The following is a 5,865-nucleotide window of genomic DNA, read 5'->3' as shown; positions in this document are numbered from 1 at the left end:
ACATAAGCACCAAATCACATAGAATCTAGAGATCTTAGCTTAGATAAGCCATGGTCATGCACTCACCTCTTTGCAGGAAGTTTCTGACCAATAAGGACGAATTCCCTCACTCCTAGCAAGCTTTTAACACCTTCCCAGCCTTAGATCTCCCAAGAACAGCAAGAAAATCTCACAAAAACTCCCAGGAACTCAAGAACAAAGCTTTCCTCCTCTTTCTCTCTGTTTTTGACAAAAGCGGCCAAGAGAGGAGAAAAACTCGAGCTCCCTCCTTAAAAACCCGAGCTAGGGTTTTTCCTAAACCAACTCCGCAAACCGGACAATTAAAATTGAACCGACCAAACCGGCCACAACTGGTGTCGATCGATGCCTCACTAGAAGGTGTCGATCGACACCCTTACCAAAATACCAAAAATTGGTTTGCGGGTGTTACACTTCCCAACAAGCTTAAGTGATCTTGAGGGAAACGATTACATCTTTGAAATAAGAGTCCCCCCATTAAAGTATCCCCCAAAATATAACAAATTCAGGGTGACAAACATAACAACCGCTACAACAACAAACAACCCAACAACGGTAAACACAGCATTTATTATTTTACATTTACAAAACCACTACGTATAACATACAAGTTTAATGTTACAGAACGAAAACAATAAAAGAGGACCAAACTTCATAGAGAACAAACCAACAAGTTCAAAGAACAATAGCAATGGAGGGAAACAACTAAAAAGTGGCTGAGAGAATGAAATTCATTACAAAAAAACATCTCTAAAGAAGGAAGAAAATAGACCAAGGACCAATGTACTTGCTTTTTAGGGAAAAACCCAGAAAATTACTTGCTTTTATATCCCTTTAGATCAAATTGTATGCAAACTTTGAAGTTCATAAAAATAAAGAAATAATAAAGTTCTTTCTTTTTTATCAATAACAAAAAAAACATTATTGGACATCCAAATCTTAGTGACTTTTGATTAAATAAAATTATGAAAACAACCAAACAAATTAAATACACAGACATTGAGATTAAAATAAAAATAAAATAACATAAGAACATGCAATAATCAAACAATGAAAAAAGAAAACAAAAACATTAAAACCATAAACATAAGTAGATTCAAATATTAGCAAAAAGGGAAAAAATAATAAAAAACCCTAAATAAAAATATTTCAGAAAATTAAAATAAACAAAGTTTGTTTTAAAAATAATGGAAGAAATAATTAAAACAGACCATTCAATTGAATAAACAAACGTCCAAATAACAAATTAAAATTGGAAAATATCAACACAAATCCGATAGAGCAGATCAATCTTCACAACCGCAGTAAATCAGGGTCGATGATTGGACGAACAAGGAGATAAATAGAAGAAACCAAAACCCCGAACAAGAACCATCGCTGCTCACAGTAGACAACGGCGAATTTGGGAAAGATATTACCCCTTTGACTATTTGTTTAATTTAAAAAGTGAATATTATGATTCTTAATAATTGATTTGGGCGTATGGCCCAACAATACAGTTACTTAACTTAATATATTATTATGGACTAAAATAATTAAATCTTCTCGCCCGAAAGAGGAGAGTTAAAACAGGCAAACTGTTTTTAAGGAAGTAAATACAAATTGATGGAGTTTTGTTAATACTACTAGGTTGATACAACGATATGTGGCAGGTATTATTTAGGGAAATATCTAAAGAAGACTACATATAAGTATAAAAAAGATTTTAACTTGCAACACACACCGGATTAAATAACCTCTTAAAAATGAGAATTGCATTTGTAATTTACATTGACAATTTAAATAATTAATGAAGTGTATACCGAAGCCCCAAATGGGTCAATTAAAAAATATATTTATAATAAAATTACATTACAACCAAAAAAATAATTACAAACTAGAATAAATAATTATTAGAGGCCTCCTAACAATAAACCTATGAAATAATACTACTTACATTTAAGAAGGAAAAAAAGGCGTCATTAAATCTATCTCGTAAGTACAATATTATAATGATATAACCCGTCAAATAATTATATCCGTTAAAATAAAAATATGATATACATCAGATTAAATTTTAATATCGAAACCAAATTTTTTAAAATAATTACTTAATATAGATATGAACAACCATTAAAACATACCAAACAGAAAAGTTATTATCGTCAAAGTATTAAATTTATAAATACGTATAATTCAAAGTTAAAAACACAATAAGTACTGATAAAATGTTAATCTAGATAATTGAACAAAGTTATATAACTTAGTGTTTAATTTACTAAAATTAAAATACTTCTTAACTTGGGTAAATAAATCAGAGATTTATAGCATGAGAAAATAGAATTAAGGTTAGAATAACTTATTTTAATTAAAGACTAACTTTAAACTTTAAGGTGTTTCCTATTATTTTTCCAAATGATCTCGATGAAAAGGAATTGAAATCAAACTACTACTAAAACATCTATTACAGAGTAAGAAATCAGAGCACTGACTGCTATTAAACACACATAATTATAAAAACAACACAAAAACATCCTATAAGCAAATGTCACAATACAAAATAAAAACACAAACCAAAAAACAACCCGCGCGTAGCGCGGGCACCCACCTAGTAATTATAATTTACAAATATTTCATAAGTCAGCCGTTTATGTCAGATAACTCAGCCATATCATTCAATTGTTAGAGAAATACTTTTATATCTTTTATTCGCACCAATTCGAATTCAAAATTTTTAATCAATTTGAATAATATATTGTGAGAAAAACTAACTTTATGTATTTATTATGTGTGGATCTGAGCAGGCACAAAATTAGTGATTTTTCGCGATTCCCCAACAACACTTTTAATTAGATAATTTATTAGGAATCTGACAGAACGAAAGACCCATGAAAAAAAATGTATTAATATCTTATAACTCAGCCGTACGAAGTTCAACCGTAATTCATAACTCAACCGTGTAAAATATATAACTCAGCCGTAAATTAGCCATAACTTTGAAAATAGACAAATCAATGTTTTACATACTCAAGTACAATTCATCTTGAACTGAGCATAGTCACATACTATCTTTAAAGAGTGTAAACGTGATGGTATAATAATAATGTGCAATGCTTTACAAAATTTATAGGAATTGAGGTCATGTTTCTGACCTTCCAAACCAGAGTCGCTTGAAGCTGCCATTTTTAAATAAAACTTAAACAATTATCTCCTAGAAAAGTTTCACAAATCATCCACCTAAGAATAAGATAACCTGCAAAACAAAAGCAAACAATAATAAGCAAACCAAAAAATAATTAATAAATATTTGCAAATTCCAAAACCTCAAAACAACATAGGAAAGGGTTTAGGGATTTGGTCAGTGAGTTAAAAGGGTTTAGGGATTCTCTAGAACAGTATAGCTTGGAGTCCTAATTTACCAAGAATGCTGGAGGTAAAGCATATCTCATAATGCTCTCAGCGAATATACGCACAGCACAGAAATGCATCCAGGAGCTGAAAACCTATATATAGACCGATGATCAAAATAGATTCGGGTATCGATATTACAAGATTATAGCTATACAGAGCAATGTGTAGTTACCTCTCCATAACCACTGCAAAAGAGAGCTTCTCAAACTTTCCTGATCCTGTACCAACTTTTCTAGCTCCTTGTTTACGAGTCTCTTGTGCTTCAACGATATGTTCAAAATCACGGACCTAAAAGAGGATAATGGTGTACAATATATGATGAATAAAATGTAAAATGAATCAACCAAATGTCTTAACTTCGAGGACCTAAGAACCTAAAAACAGTTAGGATAAATTGATTCAAAATCACTTTGCCACAAACTAATAGCGTTACCATTAGTCTACTCCATTAACCCAACAAGTCTTTTTGGGAATACTTTGGAACAACTGCAAGGAGAGTCAGGAGATGTTCTGAAGCGACAATATCTTCTGGCTTAACCAAGTTAGAGAAGTCACGAACAGCTAAGCTGAAACAAGACGGAGGACGATCAACCACAATGCCACAAAGATACTAAAAGTGCTGGATAACGATAAATATCAATAGCCTTATTCTGAAAATTGCTAAGTATTATTCTACAACGTTCACATGGTAGAACATGTTTAGATAGATCAGAAAACAAAGTTCCATTTTTCTCCACAATTGCTAAATTGCTCTTATATAGAGATGTTAATATGGGCGGCCCTGACCCGTTTAGACCCGGCCCTTTTAGACCCTGCCCGTTTAATGTAAAAAAAAGTCATACCCGTTTAATTATGTACCCATTTAAGCCCTGTCCCATTAACACCCCTTAAATTTATATCGACCCGTTTAGTTAATGGATGTCCCATGTCCCGATTATACTGGTATTTATTTATTTTTTAATTAAATAATTAATTAAGTTCAATAATACTACAATAAAATAATTTGAGTTAAAAAAAAAAAACTTCCACCATCGAAGAACGTCGATGTGCTTACCAGTCACCACCACCATCATCACCTCCGCAAAAGTAGATCTACTAAGAATATGAAAACTATAAAATTCAAAACTGTTACGCTCGTATGATGAGGCGGTGATTGGAGATAGAGGCGGCGAGGTCGGAGATAGAGGCGGTGATGTTAAAGTACAACCCTAAACTCAACGACAACGTTTCGCAGAAAAAACAAAAACTCAGAAAAAAAAAATTAAACGGGCTACCCATTTATGTTTTATCAGACCCGTCACGCCCGTGGATTTAAACGGGCTTACCCGTTTAAAACCCGTTTATTTTATAGTGTTAATAAACGGGTCACGGGTCTAATTTTTTATAACAGTACCCGTTCGGCCCGCGGGCTCTGAGCCCACTTTAACATCACTAATCTTATAGTATAAATATGAAAAGTTACCTTCCACTTTGCTCTAACGGTTTCAGAACGTTTGCTCTATTCTCGAACAGAGGACTCAGTCCACATGATCCGGAGCTGGGATTGACCGGGAAGTGTGAAAATCCGGTGCTGAGTGGTTCAATCCAGCGAAGTTCATCGAGTTTGGAGTTTGGTTTCCGTGGAACTGTTGTCCCAAGAAACCAGAATCGAAGCCAAATTCGGAGATCGTTCTCCGCCGCCGTGGAGCCAAACACCGTCACCGCCGTTTGTGAATAAAAGGCATACCAAGAATCGATTTAGTATTAGAGAGATCTACTTCGACTTCAAATTGAAATACGGTATGATCAGGAAGCTAACCTGAGTTTTGGAAGATGAACCAAATAGGGCGTTGGTAAGGGCTCCGAGAGGATTAGAAGAAGAAGAAGAACCGGGAACCGCACAAGCGGCTCCGCCGTTAACAAGGTCTCTCATCGCCATGATTCCGCTGTTAACTTGAAGTAGATCTCCTGATTTAATAAAATCGATTGGGTTGAATAGTTTACAAGTTCAGACCACTAATCGTATATTATTAGAGAGTAAACGAGAAATACCCAATTACATAAAACTTGAAAAAATTGAAAGGGAATATGAAACGACTCAAAGAAGCGAGAGAGAGAACAAAATCTTAACTTTTACCAACGGAAAACAATAATTAGATCTCTGTGTGTGGGATTCAAACGAAGAGGCTTTTCTTTTTATTTGTCCGCTCAAGAACAATGACAACAAAATCAACGAGAGAGACGACGAGAGAGAGGTGTCTTTTTTTTTTGGGTTATATGAACACTGAAACCGTTTGTTTTCCTCTTTGACATAAACAAGAAAAAACAATTATAGATTCTGAAAAAAAAAAACTGTTTAGTGACATGTTAAATTATATCTGATGTGTATTTTAATTTGCTGATGTGTATTTTTTTTTTTAATTTTTTACTCAAAATCGAAAAACAAAACCTAAGGGCTAAATTGTAATTGTACCCAGG

General features: G+C 33.5%; 1 long non-coding RNA gene across 1 annotated transcript; it reads right to left on the bottom strand.

Moving 5' to 3' along the window:
• Positions 3,051–5,647, bottom strand: LOC109132985. Its single transcript, XR_002037885.1, has 5 exons — positions 4,871–5,647; positions 3,842–3,974; positions 3,581–3,696; positions 3,417–3,500; positions 3,051–3,250 (listed from the first exon to the last, which is right to left on the bottom strand). It is a non-coding gene; the product is annotated as an uncharacterized LOC109132985 (long non-coding RNA).

This window comes from Camelina sativa, chromosome 5 (genome assembly GCF_000633955.1).
Source record: "Camelina sativa cultivar DH55 chromosome 5, Cs, whole genome shotgun sequence".
NCBI lineage: Eukaryota > Viridiplantae > Streptophyta > Magnoliopsida > Brassicales > Brassicaceae > Camelina > Camelina sativa.
Note: the sequence above shows the minus strand (reverse complement) of the source record. Positions and strands in the feature narration are given on the sequence as shown.